The sequence below is a fragment of the Ambystoma mexicanum genome, chromosome 12 (assembly GCF_040938575.1).
Source record: "Ambystoma mexicanum isolate Mex_15411 chromosome 12, UKY_AmexF1_1, whole genome shotgun sequence".
In the NCBI taxonomy this organism is placed as follows: Eukaryota; Metazoa; Chordata; class Amphibia; order Caudata; family Ambystomatidae; genus Ambystoma; species Ambystoma mexicanum.
Window position 1 is genome coordinate 836,540,774 of NC_090936.1, and position 23,980 is coordinate 836,564,753.

Consider the following 23,980-nt stretch of genomic DNA (forward strand, 5'->3'; position numbering starts at 1 on the left):
ATGAACATTGTGAAAAAGGGTACCTTGTTCACAATGTAATTGCATATATGTGGGAGGGACACATCTTCGATTGCATCATTCTTATGGACTTTGTTAATGGACAGGAGATGATCTTTTTGGAGCCTTTGTCTCCTTTTAGCACTTAGTGCTAGGTCTTCCGACAGAAGGCTACCACTCCTGAAAAGAGCATGGGATGAAAACTGTACAAAAGATTCCACCCTGCCTAAGGCAGTAAAGGTTAATAGAAGGTGGTGAAACAGAGCTAAAGGGAGTCTCAGTGAGCAGGTTTGTATCATTAGCCCTGTTATGCATAATATGTAACCTTGTGACTGGCATTTTACTAAAAAATTGCTAAAAAGTCAGGATGGAGCAAGGCAAAAGCACAGTGGTTTGAAGAAAGAGATGACAAAGAGCTTACCAGGGAATGCTGCAAGGGGCCCGAATGAGCTCTGAGCATGTAATAGCATATATGCTCAGCAAGGCACTGCCAAATCTCCTGCAGACATATGGCAGCAGAGAAAGATCCCCGGTGTCGACCTGGTCTGTTACAAATGATGGCACCCTTCACTTCATCAACCGGCGCCACCAAACAAAACTCACGGCGGGGGGCTCGAGAGGCTGAAAATGCTTATAGCCTCGTGGTCTGTCTACCTGCTGAACTGCCGCAAGGTTAGAGGAGAGAACCTTACACTGGGTCTGTACCACATCAAGCCACACGGCCTAGAACATCCACCTCCGACGTGACAGCCCTTTCAACCAGTTAAGGGAGACTGCCAATACCATTTTGTAAGATCAATCGTGGTGATGTATTTTGCAGACCCCTATTTGTCAATTCGATCATCTATCTAGGGCATGGGATTATTCTTGAATAGGGAGATTGAATTTTGTTTTCGAAAATCATTGCAACATCTCCACGATTGGCCAGGTTTTGCTACTAAGAAGATGGGCGATGACCAAGGGCTCTCTGATGGTTCGCTGATATCTGCTGCACCTCCTTTTCTATTATTCTTTTCCTGAATTAGAAATCCTAGAGGATCATAAGGTTTGAATTTGTCAATGAGGTGTTCAAATGGAGTGAAATACATTCTTAACTCTCCCTGGTTGGTCCACGAATAGATCAGGAAATTGGACCACTAAATCCCTGCTGTGTGCCTGCCAAAATGGTAACCAGTCTGGGGAAATTAACATACTTTCTTGACCGTCTTCAGTGGAAAGAGTAGCTATCATTACTGTGGAGTTCTCACTGGGATCTACTCTCCACTCTTTAAGGAGAGTGACATTGTATAACTGTTTCATTTGTCTCCTGCCGGTTTGGGAAATAAGGTACTCTTCTTCTCAATGACTTTATATGGGCCAAACCACTTTGATACCATTTTATTTTCTGATATTGTTAATCCACATATTTCTATGGTAGTTATCATGTGAGTAATTCATCTATTGAATCATCAATTGACCATGTATTCATGTATGCATTTAACTAGAAATAGGCCACATTAATACTATGGGTTTGCTTAAGCCATTATGATTCCATATTTGCTGACAGCCATGTGATTCATGCATTCATATGCAATTGTACATTTTTCATTTTATAGCAATATATAGCGTGTGTGCTTTTAGGCGCTAGAGAAATTAGCTGCTCGCTCTCTGTCCATTCTGAATCGGCTTCGCTGTGCATGGAGGATTGTTGTTGCACAGTATGAATTGTTATGATAAATAACAGTCTTTGGAAGACAACCAGTACTGTTTGGCAAAGACAGGAAGATGGCCCTGGCTACAGAGAGCGACGAGAAGAGGATGTGTTTTTCTGTTTGAAATAGAATGTCTTAGCTGAAGGAGAAAGATTGATTTTGTTTCACAAAATGAGCCGTCTCCATGCTTAGAGCAATGTTCTGTCCTTATGTAGAAATGTCACTATGTACTATGTTCAGGCACGTAGATAGACATGCTGTCTTCAAGAGAAATTCTATGCTGGCAAAATTGTATGTATTACGCACATTGCCATTTGCGTCACTGAAATGTATAAACAGTAGCTGTCCTGTTAGGCTTTAGGATACTGCAGGGAGACGCTGCAAGCACACTGCATGAGGGGACACTCGCAAGGGGTCCCATGCCCTCTGAGCCTTGCAGGCTGACAGTAGGAGGAGGTAGAAAGAGATCGCCATTCATCAGATTAGAGGGGAGTAGAGTCTGATGTGTGTGGCTGGGAGAACTGCTGTTAGAGAGAGCTAGTGGGAAGAGGAGCTGCCTCATTATTGGGAGCTTGTGAGTGGACAGGGAAATGCTGAGAACTAGTAGGGGTTTTGCTATTATGCTAGAGATACAGTGGCATAGCTCAGCTGGTCTGAAAGCATTGCTAGGGGAAGCCGGAGGGGCTAGTGCAGTTGCTGTTATGCTTAGAGGTTGCAGATTTGCTTGCTTATGCAGTCATTTGCTGTGATTACTGTCATGCAATGCAAGGCATGAATAACGTGTATTGTGTTATGCATTTAACCGATTACTGTGTTTCTTTGTGGTTCTCTGTGTTTCATTTTGTGTCTTATTTTGCGTCTCTTTTCAAGGTTTGTTGGTTTGTCCCATTGCATAGCAATTTTGCTGTAGTTTCTCAATGCATCTCAGTAACACAGTGCACCATTGTTTTCTAGTTTCACGATATTGGCAATAAGACTTGGACTAGTTGTCCTGCAGAAAAAGTGAGGGGAACAGCTTTTTCATTGTAGTTAGCCTTGTGGTGTTCTTAGGCCTGTCCTAGATGTTTACGGACAATTGTTGTCATGTGTAAGCGCACGTTCTGTGTGGTTTGAGAAATTGGTAGAGTGGCTTCCTCCCTCTCTTCCTGTGTCTCTTTAAGCATATCCAACACATCCCAGGTCTCTCTCGCATAAAGTAATTCAAACGGAGAACACCCTAGCAATGCCTGAGATGTTTTTCTTATGCTATATAGAGCCCACGGGATCATGCTATCATAGTTTTTCCGGTCAGCCTCTACTAGCTTGTGCAGAATCCTTTTTTATTGTCTGATTAAAGTGCTCCTCTAGGCCATTGGTCTGAGGGTGATAAACCAATGTCCTTAGTGTTTTTATATGAAGCATTTATTTTACTTCGTACAAGAGGCAGAACATAAATCTGGTGACCTGGTCAGTCAGTATTTCTTTAGGGAATCCTACTCAGGAGAGCAACAGTATAAAATGCTTCAGTTTTTGATGACTGGTATTGTTCCTCAGGATAGCGGATGGCATAATCGACAATGACCAGCACCCTCCGAAGCCAACCTGGAGACGAAACAACTCCCATGCAATACTAGATTAAATCTATGCATCTGAAAGCTTTGCGGAATCTACAGTGAAGTTTGCAAACAATCATACAGCACACAGTCATCATAATAAAATATCTATAGAATGGCATGCGAAAATAATCCACCCTCATAAAATCCAACTTCCCAAACTGGAATTGAATAGTGGACTTTTGTGTCTAAGAATTTCCAAAAAACAAATAGCATGCTTACGGGAAATTTTCAAAACCTCACAATGACATGAAGAAGACAAAATAGAATATTAATGGATGCTGAAGCCGTTTATGCATCCCACCAACCAAAATGTGAAAACACAGAAAAACCACACACATGCCTATAACACCCTTATTGCTTCAAAGAAAAGAGAATTTCAGAAGAACTTAAGGAGTGAAAAAAAAACCCTTAACCCACATACCCTAGCCAATATCAAAAAGCTAAAACATCAATTTTATAATTGAATTAAAGGCGCTAAAGCAATAATAATGCTGAATGATGCAGAAATTATGCTTAAAGCACTCCGGAATCAAAACACCAGAAACTTGTGGACATTGCTTAATGAAAACACCTGCCAGCATGAGAAAATGCTACAGAACGTCCCGTGATCACGCACACGTGACTAAAAGCACTCAATGGACCATAATTTGGGATCATACAGATATCCTCAAACATATTCAAAGTCTAAATCCATCAAGGACCCCTGGCCCCAATGGGCTTACAAACGGATTTCTGAAGAAAGATCCCTTAATGTGGGCAAACCTGTGTATGGAAATGTTCAGATTAATCAACACAACCAACATTATCCCTCTCACTTGGAAAACAGCCATTATCATACCTATTTTTAAGCATGGAGATAGAACAAACCCAAGGAACTACCGCCCCATAGCATATTTAGATCTGCTAGGCAAGGTTTTTGTTTCACTACTCCTACAGAAATTTGTAATGTGGCCGAAATTAATCAGACGGTTTGAGCTGAGACATACCGGGTTCATCAAAAATGTGGGAACGAATATCAACCTACTCCTGCTAAATCTGCTAGAACTGCAAGCATCAAAAGACAGATCTGTCACTCACGCAGCATTTATTGACTTTGAATAAGCGTTCAATGTCATTAACAGAACCAAACTATGGAAAAAACTCAAAAACTGGAACTGCCCTTTGAATATACTACAGCCTATTAAAGCCCTCTACACCAACACATCTGTTAAGATTAGGTTATCACAAGCTGGTCATCTCTCTCAAAAAACGTCAAAAGCAAACAGCGTGGAACAGGGCTACACTCTTGCAGCTACCCTGTTCAGCCTTTACATCTCAGACATTATGGACTCCCAAAAGAACACTTTTGCGAATCCCCCAAAACGTAACAATACACAAATTGCAAACATACTGTACGCAGATGACTTGGTAATCATTGATAAAATACAAGTGGGTCTCCAAAAAAGAATCAACAATCTATCCTCATACATAGATGCAAACGATCTCAGAATAAACACCAAAAAAACCTGAGTCATGACCATGGTCTATAATCCACACCTGAAGCAAAAGCGTTTAAATATACTTCTCAAAGGGGAAAAACTAGAAGTGGTGACAACTATAAAACATTTAGGCGTAATGGTAAAGCAGTCACAAACAGAAAAACAATGGGTGGAGAGCCTGAAAGAAAAAGCCTTATCTCTCTCCCGGCAAGAAGTTACATTGCATCATAAGTATGTTGTCTACTCTCTGATGCCACTAATAACATTCTACCAACAGAAGATCATGGCTATCTTAACTTGCGGCTCAGAAACTATGCTTAACGCATCACAGGAAATGTGGACATACTTAGAAGGGATAATATGGAGAAAGATCCTATCTTTCCCACCAACATATCCGAAATCACGAAATTGTCACAAACTAGCATGGCAATCACTGGAGGCAGAGAACACTTTGAAATCTTTAGCTCTGTATAGAAAGACTGTTCTACAAGACAATATACCATCTATTGATATACTACATGAAAAAGAAACAAAAACAAAGGCCACTGTCTTGAATTTATGGAAAGATACCTGTCGGAAAATACTAGAATGAGATGATATTAACATCGACATGCTTGTAAATTGACTGCAGAAAGCGAAACAAAAGTTACAAAGGAATGACTGAAGCCAAACAATTCAACAAAACGTGCAATACAAACTGCAATACGTGCAATACAAAACTTATGAGACTACAAAACTACATTGGAACTGTACTGTATACAAAACTACATTGGAAGAAACCAAACCTACGAAACAGAAGTTTTAAAATGTAAAAGTGTTTTTAAATGAATCTAATAATTTTCTTTATACTGTCTTATTGCTATAATAATTTGAGTGAAAATGTCTGTAAAAAGACTAAACATTCAATACAAAACGAAAAAAATAATAATAATAATAATCGACAATGACTAGAATACATCAATTACCCAACTAAGGGGGTAATTCATAGAATTCAGCGCACAAGTGGCGCACGCGGCTGGCACACAGTGTGCGCGTGCAACAGTCAGCGCAAGCCGCGTCTGCCAAAATCCATTTCCGTGCACAGCGTATTCATGGATTTTAACATCCATTACCAGCCATGGAGCAGAGTGGCACAGTGACCCTGCAGCAGCGCCAGTAATGCCAACAACCCCTCCCCGTGCGCCATGTACAGCGCACAAATCCTGTACATGGCGCACAGGCCAGTGGACCGGCATAACGGGCCCCCAAACACAAAAACGCCTGTAAAACTCTCTGCGCACCCCTCCGAATACACGTACCCCGCTGCATGGGGAGAATCACACGCGATTGGCCCTGTGCGAGCTGGGTACGTATATCACTCGGGTTCGCGGGGAGTTTCACACGCGATTGGCTCTGTGCGAGCGGGGTACGTGTATTTCAGGGGTTAGCGGGAGTTTCACACAAGATTGGCACTGTGCGAGCGGGGTACGTGTATTACTGGGTTTCGCGCAGAGTTTCACGCGCGTTTGGCCCTGTGCGAGCGGGGTACGTATATTTCGGGGGTTCGCTGGGAGTTTAATGCGATTGGCCCTGTGCGAGCAGGGTACATGTATTTCGGGGGTGCGCAGGAAGTTTCACATGCGATTGGCCCTGTGCGAGCAGGGTACGTGTATTACTGGGGTTCGCGGGAAGTTTCACACGCGATTGGCCCTGTGCGAGCAGGGTATGTGTATTTCGGGGGTTCGCCGTGAGTTTCACATGTGATTGGCCCTGTGCGAGTGGGGTACATGTATTACTGGGGTTCACGGGGAGTTTCACATGCGATTGGCCCTGTGCGAGCGGGGTACGAGTATTCCGGGGGTGCGCGGGAAGTTTCACACGCGATTGGCCCTGTGCGAGTGGGGTACGTGTATTACTGGGGTTTGCGGGGAGTTTCACACGCGATTGGCCCTGTGCGAGCGGGGTATGTGTATTTCGGGTGTGTTCGGGAAGTTTCACATGCGATTGGCCCTGTGCGAGCGGGGTACGGGTATTACTTGGGTTCACGGGCAGTTTCACACGCAATTTCGCTGTCAGAGCGGGGTACGTGTATCCAGTGGGGTACGCGGGGAGTCCCGCATGTTAATTGGCAGTGTGGGTCCTCCCAGGTGTGCCCTCTGCCCCCTCCACGGCCCCTGCAGGCAGCCCACACCACAGGGGACTACCCAGCACCCCTGATCATGTCCCGCAGGCAGCCCATCCACCATGGGCATGCCCCCCAGGCAGCCCACATGTCACCTTGCACTAGTGATCACCAACTCATGTCCCCCTGCACCCCCACCCCCAGCAGTGAGGGGCACCTGCCAGTAGGCCCCGATTCATGTCCCCCAGCACCCCCACCAACCCAGCAGTGAGCCTCAGGCCCTGACTCATGTCCCCCAGCACCCCCACCCACCCAGCATTGACGGGCACCTGCCAGCAGGCCCCGACTCAGTTCCCCCAGCACCCCCACCCACCCAGCAGTGAGGGGCACCTGCCAGCAGGCCCCGACTCATGTCCCCCAGCACCCCCACCCACCCAGCATTGACGGGCACCTGCCAGCAGGCCCTGACTTATGTCCCCCAGCACCCCCACCCACCCAGCATTGACAGGCACCTGCCAGCAGTCCCCGACTCATGTCCCCCAGCATCCCCACCCACCCAGCATTGATGGGCACCTGCCAGCAGGCCCCAACTCATGTCTCCCAGCACACTCACCCACCCAGCATTGACGGGCACCTGCCAGCAGGCCCCGACTCATGTCCCCCAGCTCCCGCACCCACCCGGCAGTGAGCCTCAGGCCCTGAATCATGTCCCCCAGCACCCCCACCCATCCAGCATTGACGGGCACCTGCCAGTAGGACCCGGCTCAGGTCCGCCAGCACCCCCACCCATCCAGCAGTGAGGGGCACCTGCCAGCAGGCCCCGACTCATGTCCCCCAGCACCCCACCCACCCAGCATTGAAAGGCACCTGCCAGCAGGCCCCGACTCATGTCCCCCAGCATCCCCACCCACCCAGCATTGACGGGCACCTGCCAGTAGGCCCCGACTCATGTCCCCCAGCAACCTCATTACCCAGCATTGATGGGCACCTGCCAGCAGGCCCGACTCATATCCCCCAGCACACCCACCCACCCGGCAGTGAGCCACAGGCCCTGACTCATGTCCCCCAGCACCCCCACCCACACAGCATTGACGGGCACCTGCCAGCAGGCCCCGACTCAGGTCCCCCAGCACCCCCACCCACCCATCAGTGAGAGGCACCTGCCAGCAGGCCCCGACTCAAGTCCCCCTGCACCATCACCCACCTAGCATTGACGGGCACCTGCCAGCAGGCCCCGACTCATGTCCCCCACCACCCCCACCCACCCATCAGTGAGGGGCACCTGCCAGCAGGCCCCGACTCATGTCCCCCAGCACACCACCCACCAAGCATTGACAGGCACCTGCCAGCAGGCCCCGACTCATGTCCCCCACCACCCCCACCCACCCATCAGTGAGAGGCACCTGCCAGCAGGCCCCGACTCAAGTCCCCCTGCACCATCACCCACCTAGCATTGACGGGCACCTGCCAGCAGGCCCCGACTCATGTCCCCCACCACCCCCACCCACCCATCAGTGAGGGGCACCTGCCAGCAGGCCCCGACTCATGTCCCCCAGCACACCACCCACCAAGCATTGACAGGCACCTGCCAGCAGGCCCTGACTCATGTCCCCCAGCACCCCCACCCACCCAGCATTGACTGGCACCTGCCAGCAGGCCCCGACACAGGTTCCCCAGCACCCCCACCCACCCAGCAGTGTGCCTCAGGCCCTGACTAATATCCCCAGCACCCCTACCCACCCAGAATTGACGGGCATCTGCAGCAGGCCCTGACTCATGTCCCCAGCACCCCCACCCACCCAGCATTGATGGGCACCTGCCAGCAGGCCCCGACTCAGGTACCCCAGCACACCCACACCCCAGCAGTGAGCCTCAGGCCCCGACTCATGTCCCCCAGCACCCCCACCCACCCATCAGTGAGGGGCACCTGCCAGCAGGCCCCGACTCATGTCCCCCAGCACTCCACCCACCCAGCATTGACAGGAACCTGCCAGCAGGCCCTGACTCATGTCCCCCAGCACTCCCACCCACCCAGCATTGACGGGCACCTGCCAGCAGGCCCCGACACAGGTCCCCCAGCTCCCCCACCCACCCAGCAGTGAGCCTCAGGCCCTGACTCATGTCCCCAGCACCCCCACCCACCAAGCATTGACGGGCACCTGCCAGCAGGCCCCAACTCAGGTACCCCAGCACACCCACACCCCAGCAGTGAGCCTCAGGCCCTGACTCATGTCCCCCAGCACCCCCACCCACCCAGCATTGGCAGGCACCTGCCAGCAGGCCCCGACTCATGTCCCCCCCTACATGACATAAAGATGTACAATCATGGCCCACATCTCCACCAAAATACCACAGCACGCCAACCCAGTCTTGAGACGCAATGATTTCCCAATCCACCCCACACTGACATGCCTATCTCAAGACACAAACCAAAAGTCAACGATGTACATCAACAAATGTCCGTCACACACACAAACTGGTTGGCATTGATTGTGTAAACCCAGATTTTCACATGCATGAACTCAATGAGCGAATTACACACATGGAAGTAAAATATCAAAATGTATTATGGACAAAAATAAAGCAATGAAGTGAAAGTATAAAAAAATTGCAAACATGAAATGAAAAGCATGTCCAAAAGATGAGTACATGAAAAGTATAACCAATCCAAAGAAATCCAGAAGAAAAATAGTCCAAACTTTCCCTCCACCAAAGCAAATCCAAAGGAAACATAAAAAGTAAAATCCATTAATCCATGGTGAAATCCAAAGAAAAAGTTCAAATAAATCTGTTGTCCAACTATGTACAATCAATTGTCAAGGGTCCATGAGCCCAACGAAAGAACATAAACCTATGAAAAAAACTACCTAATAAAAAAACAATATACAAATATGCCGGGCAAAGTCCAAACACCCCAAAATAACAGAAAACGAAAATGAAACCTAACACTAAAAACTATATACAATGGCGGCGGGCTAGTCCGACGGCTCACTTTCCGATTTCCCGGGCCAGGGCATCATCGAACTCCTGCTCAATGTCCTGGAGGCGGGCCTCTTCCGCCTGCCGCCGCTCTGCATCTATGGCCTGGCCCAAGCGCTGCCACACGGAAGACACTTCCAATCCTGGGTCCTTCTGCCCTCTGGCCGATGCCTGCCCCTCGGATGTTGAAGGCCCCCAGTCATCATGCCTCCCACCTTGTTGCTGCTGCTGCTGTACCTGTGCCTGTGCCCTGGCTTTTGCTGCCTCCACGTCCTCCTCTGGCTGGGGTGCAGTTGTTGAGGTGGCCACCACTGCTGGATGTCCGACTCTCGACTGTGGCAGGGATGTGTCCTCCACCAGCCTGGCCGCAGGGTCAGAGGCAGCTCCACAGGGTACCCAGGTGATACATGGGTGGGAAGATGTCATGGAGGACGACTGGCACATAGGGGGTTCAGGTGAGGAGGGGGTCAGAATAAGGTCCAGCATACGGAGGAATCCAGCCCTGGAGACCCGTCCCAGTAGGTCAACGCGGTCAATGAGGCATCCGAGATGACGTGCATAGTCTTCACGAAAACACTGCAGGTCACCTTGCATGCCCCGTTGATGCAACGCCAACCCTGCCAGGACAGGCTCAACCAGGTCCCGGATTGCCACGTCTGCATGGAGAGGAAGGCCAGTTGTTGTGCGCTCATCCCCTCCCTGAAAACGGGTCTGGGCGTAGGCATCCCTGCTGGTGCAGGATGATGCAGTCACAGGATTGGGATAGGATTACACACAGGCACCTCCGCGGCGCTCTGTGCTGCCTCCTGTCCCTGCCCCTGCACTGCATCACTAGCACCAGTGGAATCCCCACCTCCAAACCCCGTGTGTGTCCCTTCCACGGCCTCCTCCTCCACCAAACCCCCCACCAACCTGGATGACTCCATGCCATCTTCCTCCGTCGGACCCTGTGGGGTCTCAGCTGCCCCTTCTGCTGCCGAGGAGTCCACCTCCGACCTCCGCCTCTTGGACATACCCTCGGCAGCTGTGGCCTGGGACGCGGCACCAGACTCCTCACTCTCTGACGAGATGACAACCTGGGAGGGGAGCCGGGCCTTGCGTCTCCGGCTGGTGGTGCGATCCCTGCCGCTTTGCTCCACAGCACCCTCTCTGCCCTCTTCATCAGTTGACGCTGCAGACAGGGAGAGATAGAACACAGGCATCAGGGCACTGTACAATGGACTGATACACACATGACAGTTGCACATGATGGGCAGTGTAAAACTACAGACATGGAATCACACTCCCCAACACACATGTCATTTCAACTCACACACATGAGCAAATCAACAGGAATCTTGCACCAGGCAGCACCGTCCATACACAAACAGCACGAGCAGCTGAAGGTGAGCCTGACGTCACATGAAACACAGGGAGTGCACACCACATGCACACACGCCACCAGACTGACATGCATCTGTACATCTCCACCACTGCAGTGATAATGTCACCATCCATGTCACATCTGGCAATCAGCATCCTACATGTCAGTGTCACATGCATCCATGTTGCATCACAGTTGCACACTTGTCACAAACACACACATGCACATGTACACAGTGCAGATACATGCAGCAGGAACCCCCATCCATGTGTGACACCACAACCATGCCACAGTACATACACATAATTTTCACATGTGCGCACCCACACATGCATTTGGCCAGCATGCTTGCCAACACATACACCATCGATGTGTCTCACACCTGAGAGGAGTCACATGTGGCTGGTTCACGTCCCTATACATACGCATTCATACATGGCCCTACAAAGACATATGTTGAACCTGTACACTCCTGGCACACCACAACACGCACAGCGTACAATCAGTAGGCATGTACACTTACCGCTCGACTCCAGACGGTTCTGCCTCTCAAGGACCTGGACGTGGAGCGCTGGGTGTATACGTTCCAGGACCCTCATTTGGCTGGTGGTAAGGTGGACCTGGCACCCCTTACCATCCGCTGGCTTCAAGAGGCGCCAGGCCTTGCTGAGGGTCCTGGACCTGAAGTCCTCCCAGCACTTCCGGATGTGTTGAATGTCGCGGACTGCCACCTCCTCCGCGTTGATGGCAGTCACGATGTCCATCCAGATCCTCTTCCATCCTTCATTGTCGGCACGCGAACTTCCAAAGAGGGCATCATACTGCCCCAGGACATTCTCCACCAGGACACCAACTTCACTGGCACTGAAGCTGGTGGCCCTCTGCCTCTCTGGCTGTGGGTTGCCAGTGGTGCCAGATGGTGTAGACATGGCAACCCCAGAGGCAGGTGTGGGTGGGCAACTGGGTCCTGGGGCTGGGCTGTGGAGCGATGGTATCCCAGTCGGGAGTCTTCAGTTTCAGCAGGGGTGGATACAGCAACTGCACCCCTGGCTGACGTGCAGGCACCAAATATCAGGGCATGTGGGCAGCAGGCAGGCAGCAGCAGATGGCAGGTGGGAGCGTGCTCGGGGCTCTGGGGGGCAGGAATATGGCCTTCTGGACAGGAGCGTGGTCTTCCATGTGTTGTTGCATGGCCAGCTTGATACGGAGTGATTTGGCATGTGAAAAAATTGCACGTCAGCGTGTAATTTGAGGAAAGGCCCTTAGCGCGTAAGCGCGTCTGTGATGTTACGTGCGCGTTTCCCTCGTGACGTGAGCATAGAGGTTCAGCGCGTGAAAAAAGTGCACATCTGCGTGTGGATGCGCGTAATCCGAGGAAAGGGCCTGCGCGCGTAAGTGATGCGATGTGCATGGGCGTTTCCCTCACCACGGGTTAAAGGTGAGCAGGGCCAGCAGTTTGCTGTACATGCCTTTCGTGGAGACCAACGTGTGTTGCTACTTCGTGTTGTTTCACCCGCCATCACAACTTCACAGCGGATCTAGAACGTATCTCTTCTTTTGGCGAGGGTATTGACTATGCGTGTTTTTCATCATCACGCTAGTCTGACGGTGAGTTGCGCATGCTATTTGTCCCACTGCGGGTTCCCCTGTGTATCGCACCCGTTTTCGAGGTCATAGTAGCCTGCGTGTCCCACACGTACGCATTTTTCGTGTTACTGGGTGCCACCGCGTAATGCGGGAGGTTAATTCCACGCACATAGGCTGCAGGGTTGCGTGCACGGTTTTACTGCAGTTTTGGGGTACCTGAGGGTTGCGTGACCCGTCACTACATCACCGGGGTCACATACAGCCTTGCAGGTGCAGGGGGGCTGTTAACATCTTGCATCCCACCCCCTTCACCCCAATTGCCCAGGACAATTGTGGTATACACCTCCCATTGGCACTCCTCCATCTGTGCCGGCACTACTCCATCTGTGCCATGGTTGGGAGGCCACCAAAGGTGAGGGGCGCCTCGGCTGGGCGTCCTCTTCATGGTGGGCATGGTCAGGGACGTGGCCGGGCTGACCAGGGAGTAGGGGGACTCCAGGGTGTCCAGGGTGGCCGCAGAGGGGGAAGAGGCAGGGGTGCGCCACTTGAGCACAATGTTGTGCCATGTGTCGGTGCAGTCATGCCACCACCCCCCTGTGGTTCCGGGAGATGCAGCTTCTGCATCTGGCACTGGTGCCCGTGTGACCCGGCAGTCTGTTTCATCGACTGCCACGGGCCCAAGGGTAGTGGTAGCTGCAGGTGCAGCTGTGGACACCACCACCCAGGCTCAGGGTCTGCCAGCACAGGCTGCGTTGGCACTTGAAGAGTCCTTGGAAGATTTCCAATAGGGCAGGAGGGAAACCGTAGGTGCACGTAGGGCTGCCCTGACCGAGACAAGTCCCTGGGGCAGTAATGCCATCTGCTGCCCCGAACAGCCGGGTGTTGGCAAGTGCAGGGGCAGATGCAGCCAACAACACCCCGGTTGTGAGTCTGCCAACCAGGACAGTTGCAGTCAATGACCCTGCCACAGCGGATGTTGCTGCGCAGGGTCCATTAGAGCGCACCCAGGTGCCACTGACGCAAGTCAGGCCTTTGGTCGTCCCTCCACCTGCCACTCCCTTGGCTCAATCCACTGGTGCCACTGGCCATGCTGATCAGGGTGGCATTTGCCAGCCAGGGTCTGCGCCACAATCCAAGAGGAGGAAGGATGCACCTGCAGCACAGGCTGGGACCCCACATACAGCCACAACCTCCTGCATGTCGAGGAAGAAGCCTTTCTGCAACCAGGACCTGGACTTCCTCGTGGACTACGTGCGGGACCACAGCCGTGACATGCTAGTGGGGCCTAATTTTCAGACTACGGCTGCCCACTGTGATACCCACTGGAAGCAAGTTGCGTTACATGTGAGTGCATTCGGCCATGAGGTGCGCACGGCGCAAGAGTGCAAAAAGCATTGGATTAACCTCAAACGCAGCGCTAAGGCTAAACGTGCCTCAAATTACGACTTGACTCTGGTGACTGGCAGTGGGCCTGCACCTGAGGAGGAAGACCTCACTCCGCATGAGTCACTTGTTGCGGAGTTCATACCACCTGAATCGGTCGAAGGAGTGGGAGAGATGCCGGACTTTGATGTCCAGTCCAGTGAGTGTTGCTGCGTGTTAGTTGAGGACATGTGTGTTTTACTTGTGTGATGTGTTGTGCATGACTGCCACTACATGTGTCACGTGTACATGGTTCTGATGTGCAAGTAATGCAATGCTTCACTGATGCATGGCTGCTCTGCTGGATGGTGGACATGTGGAGCGGACGGGGACTGTCCGCATCACCACTATTGCACCCTACTCACGTGCTGGTCACCAGGATGCCTCTTCGGTCCATGTTCCAGCTCACTGGCCCTTCTGCATGTAGCCTGGGGTGCCCTTCCTCTCAGCCCAGGGACTATGTCATAGCATGACTGATGTGCATGTGTCCTCTGCATGCATGCAGGTACTCCATGTAGGCATGTTCCCTTGCCCCTCCACCCCATTCTGTACCCCAATTCCACCTTTGCACTGGTCTGCTTCAATTTTGCTATTGAGTACTTGCCTGTTCATGCGTCCTGTGTACATGCTAACTTCCACCGGCCAATCTGCCAGACATATGCTGTGTGGTACATCCTTTGTACTTGATGCAGGGTGTCTCTCTTGGCCTGTGCAGAGGTCAGAAGCCCGCAGGGACATGAGTGCCCATTCATGCTCCATGTGTATTCCACGCATGCCCCTATCTGTCATTGACTGGATGATCGTTGTAGTACGAGTCCAGGGTGACCTACATTGCATGGCATATCATCAGCCTTCCCATGGCCACTGTGGCTCAGTCCTGCATCGCACACATGTTTAGGGTGTGACAGTCTGTGTGGGTCACAGGCCTCAGCCTGTTTAATGGCCAATGACTCTGCCCAACTGGTGTAGTGTCTTCTTCACACGTGGGTGTACTCCGGAGGTTGCATCATGTGTCCTGCTTATTGTCCCATCATCATTTGCTGTGTTATCACTTGACTCACATGATGCAGTTGATGTTAGTCAACACTGTCTGTCAATACACAGGTCTATAGTCATCCTTTTGATACCATGCAAGGCATCCCTGCATTTGCACTTGGGAGGAGGGGTGGTTTGCTTGTAGCCATGCTACCCATTGAATGCACATTGAATGTGATGCCTAAAGTTGACCTTGCACTGCCTTCACATTTTCAGATACACATCAAGAAGTATTTGTACATGTAGATAGTGAGTAACGTACAAATTTGCTGCACTGCATTGACCCACTTCTGAGCAATATGACACCATTCTACATGCCTAATCACAGAAGCAATGTCAAGTTGACCCAGCATGCATGGCAGGTTCTCTTTTGTGTGTGACATGTCTGCTTGATGTGTTTGGTGTCTGTGTGATGTCTGTGTGTTTGTGTGTTGTTAGCTTCTAACATGTGTAGTGACATTTTTTCTCTCTACTTTTCAGATGATGACGCAATGGAGCCAGAGGATGGTGTTGTCATGCCAGGCACAGGTTTGTTATCACTACAGCAACCTGGCACAAGTGGGGGTCGTGGGGTGGTAGGCCACGAAAACCCACATGTGCTACAGTCCATCTTGTCTCTGGCTGGCAATGAGTCCAGCCCTGATGAACACTCTGACGTCCATGTCGAGTTGGATGTGCATCAGGTCCATATGTCAGGGGTGAGTGATTCTGATGTGGGCACTCCTCTGTCCGTGACACCTGCACTGAGGGGTCAGACAGTGTTGGAACCTCCGCCTGTGGTGGATCGGGACACAGGGCCACCCTCCACACCAGTCACTGATGTGCCTGGACGTCACGTCAACTGGGGCATGTAGTCATGCAGCCGCGGGCGGTGCCAACACAACGAGGACACCCGGTCCTTGGGTCCCGCAGAGGTCAAGCCCAGCAATGCAGTCGAAGTATACTGAGTGGGAGCAACACATGACTGCCACGTCAGGGGGGCAGCAATGGAGAACATCGCTGTGAGCATGGAGCGTGTGGCCCAATCCGTGCTCCCCCCTGCTAGGCAGGTGCTTCTCCAGCAGCAGGCGGCACGGTCCACGGCCTGCTCGCTCAGGCTGGGCATGGCGGCCTCAGACAGGGCACACCAGGCTGAAATGTTGTCTCTGTGTGAAGCAATTGCTGCTCACGCAGAGGCACACATGGAGGCTCTGAGGCAGGAGTATGCTTCCCTCAGACCCACTCTGGGTGTCCTTCTGATGTCCAGAGGGAGCGGTCAGAGGAGAGGTTTGCGCAGCTTGAGCGTACCATCTCGGATGAGCTACATGCATCCTGGGAGGTGCATCAGTTGTCCAGCCAGGCCTTGCAGGAGGAACTTCGTGTTACACGTGCTACCTTGCAAGAGGAAGCACGTGTATCACAGGAGGTTCTGCATGCAGACCTACGTGTCATCGCCACACAGAACCAGGCTCACCGGTCCAACAGACTTGCTGCCGACGAGGGGCAAGCTGTGGCTAGGCGTGGTCAGGCTCCTGTGTCACGTCCTCCTTTCCAGGAAGAGCCAGACTCGGACGACAATGTATCTCCGACATAGGTCGGGCTGTGCAGGCGTTGAGCCCATGGAGGTTTTTTTTTTCCTCAACATTATCGCATGTGGGTGTTGAGCAGCACCCTGTGCCTCCCCCTCCTGTGTGCCTCCCCCCCGGGTCGTATGTGGCCATTTTTGATTTTTCTTTTAGTTTAGTTAGTTAAGTTTCAATTTGATAGTTAGTTTAATTAGGTAATGTAGGTTTTTCATAGTTAGTGTAATTAGTTAATATAGTTTAAAATTGCTTGTCTATTGTGCTTTCATGTGACAGTGTGGTGCTTTGTGGCCTTTGAAAGCTTCCACTGTCTGTTCCAGCTGGGCCCTTCAAGCTTGTCTTGTGTATGTGTTTGCAGCTTGGGGTCCCGACTCACATATGCCACTCCTGCTTCCCTTATCAAGGATGGTTCGGGGTAACAGCCTATTACACAAGGGCTTTGGACTGTCATATCTGTGGCATGTCTGCTGCTGTCCTACTTGTGTTAACACCCCTAGTGGGGATAATAGGCGTGTTATTGACCACTGTTCTTCTTTTGCTAAATGGGGGGTTTCATGATTCATGTGTACATTAAATACATTGTGTAGTATGTTTCTTATCTTTACTGTACATGTGCTTGTTGATATTCATGCTGTAGATAGTGTGTACCACACTTTGCCTGTGAAAGAGGCACTGATGGTGGGTGTGATTTTTGATGTACGTCTCTGACATGGTCCAGTCATGAAATGCCTGAAGAGGCACACACAGGTGATTCTAAAGCATTAATCATGTGTTTCATGCCCTTTCTGCAGGGGGATGAGCCCCCAGACCACCTTTGCCAGCAGACATGGCCCAATGGACGTCTGGAAGCTGGGCACGTTTGGTGGTGCCGACATGCGCATGTGTGCGCAAGCAGAGGCACAGGGATTGCGCTCATACATCCAAAAAAGCTGACGTGTTTCAAGGGACTCCAGGCAAGGTGAGCAGCACAGGAGGGTCACACCGCAGCCAACCTTCCACCAGGCCAGTTCCACATACATGCTTAGTAGCAGCACTGACAGTGAATTTGGACAAATATTGGTGTTGAAGCGCACAATACAGCTGAGATGCGTTGGTGGACTCATGGCTAGTTGAAGGGAAAGTTGTCTGGGGCACCTGCAGGGGCAGTGGCACATACCCTCCGGTCGACCATGGTCCATTGAGACAGTTGTATTAGCCATGTAGCGTTCCAAGACATGGAAAGAAGCAGCTCACAGGGACAGACAGTGAGGGACAGACTTGTGTGCAGTGCATTTCATTTCCATGTAGAATTTGACACATGCACTACCTACTTTATTTCGGTTATGGTGGAAGATGACTTGTTCTGAAGTCGTACCTTGCTATATGCGTCTGGCTGCTTACCCAGGGAACATTGCATGTTGTGTGAATCGTGACACATTGGCCTTCCATTTGCCACGCACCCACCGGTGCCTGACTTACTGCATGACTGTGTATGAACCATCACAGGGGGAATGTTACGTATTGGTATGAAGCACCACGCCAGATTGTTTGTTTGTAGAGTAGTTTGTTACTTTGGTGCATATATGGTGGTGTGTTTGTGTGTTATGGGCACGCACAGATTAGTAACTGTGGCTCTCTTTGCAGCATTGAACTGCTCCTGTTACCGGACCGGAGAGGGTGCAGGCAGGAGGCCAGCACTCACCCCAGAGATAAGTTTTTCTTTGACTTCCATTTGAGTAATTTGGTACTATGTGCATGATGAACAAGTTTGGTCTTATTGTGTATGTGTTAATGTGAGTAGTACAGTTTTGTGCATTCCCTAATTTCCTGTGTCAATCCTACTCCCCTCTCCTGCCCCTCATTCCAGTTATCCAGTATACCAATGCCAGTCCCGACTGCATAACTCTGACCCTCCTTCCCCACCAGGGTCTCAGAGGCCTGTGTGAGTTTGACCTTGCAGGCACCCAGACCACGGTGGGGGTGGTTGGTTCGTGCCACTCCTGCGCCTGTACACGGGAGCTGTGACAGTACACATCAATTTGTGGTGCATCATTCTAAGTTATGTACCACACATGGTACACATCCTGTTGTGACATTGTTTTACTGTGCTACGTTGGTTGTTACATCATTGTGGTAGTCCTTGGGCTTTGTGACATACTTCTTCAAGTTATCTACTCGAGGCTCTTCTGGTTTGTTTTTCTGCCTGGAGGCTTTTTGCTTGGCTTCTGCGTTGGCCTGCTTTGAGTTCTCTTTGATTTGGTGTTTTTGTAAGTCAAAGTGGCCTCTGAGGGTGATGGACACTTTTTACACACAAGGTGGAAGATGGTGACAAAGGGGAAGGGTGATCCTGTGGCCAGGTGAACTTCAAGGATGAAGGCTACATAACCCAGGCGCAGTTGTTCAGTGGGTCATGGTGATTTGTGAGGGAGGGGGGGGGGCATTTTGTTGTTGACAGTTGCCTTGCCCTACAGTGTGATGGGCACCCTGACATTGTAATTGTGGTATCCTATGTACATGATGTATTCTGCTGATCAATGCCTGTTCATGTGTTGTGTTTACCTTTCAGGTGTGAGAGTATAGTTGTGGTTTGACATGCTGGGGTGTACACATGGTCAATGGTCACATGTGATGTGTAGAGGACACTGATGGTCACTTGATTGCACATGCATGTATTGAGTGCATGTCCCTACTGACACACACACTGTGTCCCTTCCATGTCCACATGTACACTCAGTTTGCCTTCTGGGGCCCACTGTGTCCCTGCAGCACATGATCTTTGACCATCTGTGGATCCTGTACATGCGTAATTTGCTTTAGATGTAGTTTGTCGTTTTGATGTGATGCTCAGGGTGTGCCTCACACACAATGGCTGGTCACTATGCTGTGTGCTGAGCAGTGTGTTGCAGGAGATGGACACAGCACACGGAATCTGCAGTGTTGATTTTGCAATGCACAATGTGCATGTAAACAGGCATTCATTGTTATGTTAAAACTACAACTGTTCAAATGCATTTGGGTATGACTTATTTTGGGTGGGAGGTTGTTGGCCAGACATTTCCTCTGATTCCATGTCAGGCATCATTGTCTGATGCCACTTTACATTTTTCACATGTCAATGTGTACCTTATTGGTACTGTGTTGGTGTTTTGCTATTGCTTGACATGTCATGTTGTGGTTTGGGAGGGTTTGGGTGACATACCAGTGATAGTCATGGCCTGTTTTGCAGGGCTCTGTGATTCACACCTTGCATGTGTGCCTTTTAGTCACACAGGATTGCTTATGTTTAAGTAGCTAGGGATGCACACAATGTGGCACTTCAATGGCAACATTCTCAGGGTGGTAAAGTTGTAACAGTTGACTGTCTCTTTGTCATCATCGATTGTCACCTGGTATTTGCCAGGCCTGTGTGCACTCCGCAGGGGTGGGAGTTTAGGTGAAAAATGTGGCCACAAGCTGGGTTCGGGCTGCCTCGCCATGTGCCCTATCCCATCCCATGGGCAGCGCCTGTGCCTGTGGTTGGGGATGTGGGGGCACCACCATGTCCACCGGTACGCCCTGCCGTGTTGCAAAATTGTGCAGGACACATGCTGCCACAATGATCCTGCACACTACTAGGGGTGCATAGAGTAGCTGCCCGCCAGAGCGGTCAAGGGAGCGGAAGCGTGACTTGAGCACTCCGAATATGCGCTCCACTATGGCCCTGGTTGCAATATGGGCTGCGTTGTATCTTACCTGCAGTGGTGTGGTGGGGTTCCAGATTGGCGTCATCATGTGGTTGCTCAGAGGGTAGGCACTGTCCCCTGGAGAGGTGATAATGGTTGTGATTATTGGGGTTTGTGTATTTGTGTGTGTGTGACATGCATGCATGTGCACATGCATTTGTACTCACCTAGGAGCCATGTGTCACCATGCTGCCCAGCTTCCAGGGCCCGGCTCAGGGCGGACATTCTGCATATGAAACTGTCATGGGTGGAGCCAGGGTAGTTTGCATAGACAGAGGTGATGATTCCCTTTGCATCACATACCACCTGTACGTTGATGGAATACCAGTGCTTGTGGTTTCAGTAGATGTGTTCAGTGGCCCTAGGTGGACGTAGGGCCACATGGGTGCAATCTATGGTACCGAGCACTTTGGGGAAGTGTGCCACCCTTTAAAAGTCCTGGACAATGGCCTGCCTTTCTGCAGGTCTTCTGGGCATGTAAATGTGCCTGCGGACTGAGGGGCGCGCTGTCATTATTGCCAAGACCTGGTGTAGGCAGCGTGACTGCATGGCCTGTGAGACCCCCCCCACTATAGCAGTAGTCAGCTGAAATGACCCAGTGGCCAAAAAATGCAGGACATTGAGCACCTTCTCCAAGGGGCTCAATACTTGGGAGCACAGGGTGGGGGATGTAAGGTCATCTTCCCACTCCCTGACCAGGTCTAGGATGATACGAGGTGGAAACCTATACCTGCCGTAGACCTGGTCGTCAGGCATCCCAAAAAGGCTTGTCCGGGGTAAAAAATGCGGGCCGTGGCTATTCTCCTCCTCCTGCGGTGTCCCACGATCAGTGCTGCGACAAATGGGGCATTCATCGTAGCTGTATATACGTGTTTGTTGTTTGCGTGCACTTTTATACTATGCGCGGGTTTGCTTCCGCCTGCCTTCGTGTGGCGGACGCATTGATGCCTATTCGCGTCTTTTGCCGTGCGCGGGTTTCCCGTATTCAAATACGGGTTGCTCGCGTACATGTGGGCGTTCCGTGTAGTTCCCTGCAGTACTTCCCCAGTTACGCCTTCTTTTTCACGCGTTGTTCCCCATTCCGCGTGTTACGCCCCGTGTCCCTCCCCCTTTTTGGTGTTTGTGCGGACGTTGTGCGCTTTCCCTGTGCACGTCACGCACGGCATTCGGGATGTTGCAATGACGTGTGCGCCCGTGTGCGCCACGCACGGGTTTGGCACACATTTCGGGAAAAACACAAACAGGGACTTCCATGAATCGCACGCGGGCGCGTGCGCTTAATTTTTCACGCTAGCGCCTTCTTGCGCCAGATTGCGCCACTTTTTTCGGTGCACGTTTGGTCCATGAATCGGCCCCTTAGATGTTTCTAGGGATCCATCTATATTCATTGCTATACTGGACAAGGTAACATCAATAATGGGGAGAGGTTTTAGAGGGTTAGCGGAACTGGGGTGGTTGCGGTTCTCTGACAAAGATTACTGGTCAGCAGGAAGTTCTTAACTTCTGCAAAAATCCCTGGCCAATACAAATTTGGAATTACTTGCTTTGAGTCTTTCCAACTTCTTGATGGCCTGCGGCCTGCGGTCAAGTGAGAATGGGCTAGCTCTAATACCACTCTTCTATGGCTTTGGGGTATTACTAACTGGGCCTGAGGGGCTACCTCAGGCTTAATATCCCCTCTAGACAGTAATCCCTTTTTTAAGAAGCAGGGACCGACCCAGTGTCTCCCTTCTTCCTCTGAGATTACTTTTGTGAAAGACTCTTCCAATATTGTGTTGTTCCTTTCTGCAAAGGACACATTCAGTAGGAGACTGACTATTTCCATCTCTGGTGGAGTTTTGTCTATCTTAGGTCTATCAGGTTCCCCAAATCCCTGAGACCTCCTATCAGTGTCTTCATGAGTTTGTACTTCCCGCAGTATGGGAAATAGGGCTTTCTCTATTATCCCTGTGGAAATCTTATCCTCCTCTTTCACTGTACATGGATTATTCCTGTGATTAAGCAAGAGGATCTTAACATCTTACCATTAATCGGGATCAATGGCTCCTACCATCACGTCTAATCCATGTCTCTAGCCTAGTTCTGATTCTGAAACTAACCTTATGTTCCCTTAGGGAGGATAACACTAACCCATTAGGCATTAGACTCCTTTGTCAGCCACTATTACCACTTCAGAGGTACTCTGTAAGTCAAAGCCATTTCACCTTGCTGTGGCTACCGTAGGTGCATGGGCCTTGGTAGGTAGTTTCATAAACTGTAGGGTCCCCCATAGTTTATCAGTTGGTCCTCCTCCCACTTCTGACTCCATATGGGGTGGGTCAGAATAAGAGCACATACCCTGATTTATTGCTATAGTTTATAAACTGAAAGCTGTGAACTCCTAATTTTCCCTACAGTACTAATTGTGTTCCCAACCTAACAAAGCTAACTAAGGTGCTCTTCAGTCATCAGTGTAAGTCCAAATTTAGATCAGTCCAGTGTCCAAACTAACCTATCCTGACTCTTCTACTATTAGAACAACAAAAGTACAGGCAAATGACTCTCTTCTTCTGTGTACTGGTTTTCCACCAAGTTCAGTTCAAAGAAGTATCTATAGGTAGTTCTTGATAACTCATTTGATCAGATCATACAGTTCTGATAGTGGGTTCTTCAAAGTTTCAACCATCTCATTTAGTCGATTATTCTTTCTTTACTTCTTACTCTCCTCTTGTTCTGTTCTAGTCAATTTTGCACCGCTCCTTTCATGGGACATGTTTCTCTTTATTCAAACATAAGAACTTCCTTTCATTTAATGTCCACCCTTTGAGCCCGATTCATGGAAAATTGCACATTCATAGCACAAGGCATGTGCGCCAAGAACTACTCTGCGCGGACCTACATGCAAAGTTTCCAATGCATGCTTCATGTAGTCATGCATTCAAACATACATTTCAAGCCGATCCGCAAAGAAAACTGAGCTGCATGAGGAATGCCCACAACATGGCCCCACACAAACCAAAAACATAGCCATAGACCAACAATTCCACAAACCTCTGTGCCCACCTCTGACCCAACACCTAGCTCCCCTGCAAACTTGTGCCAGGACTCTTGTACGTAATGGATCTGCCCCTGCAAACCTGCATGAGGCCCACGTAAGTAATGGCTGCAACCTTGCAAACCTGCGTGAGCTCCCCCATGAATAACAGCTGCACCCCAGCCAAACTGCGTGAGGCTCCACGTAAGTAATGGTCCAAGACATCACTGATAGTACAGAGTCACATGCAACAGTAGCAAAAACAATCACAGAATGAAGGGACTCCGGTAGTAAAAGCATACTATTCCAAGTCCCTGCAACTAACACAAGCTGAGCATGCATGTGCTGGGGCGATGCAAAGGAAGTCTGAGAGTGTGTGAGCCAAGCAGATGTATCATGTGTAAAGCCACATATAAACACACTCACATGTGATGATGAAGCATTCCAGTGGCAGAT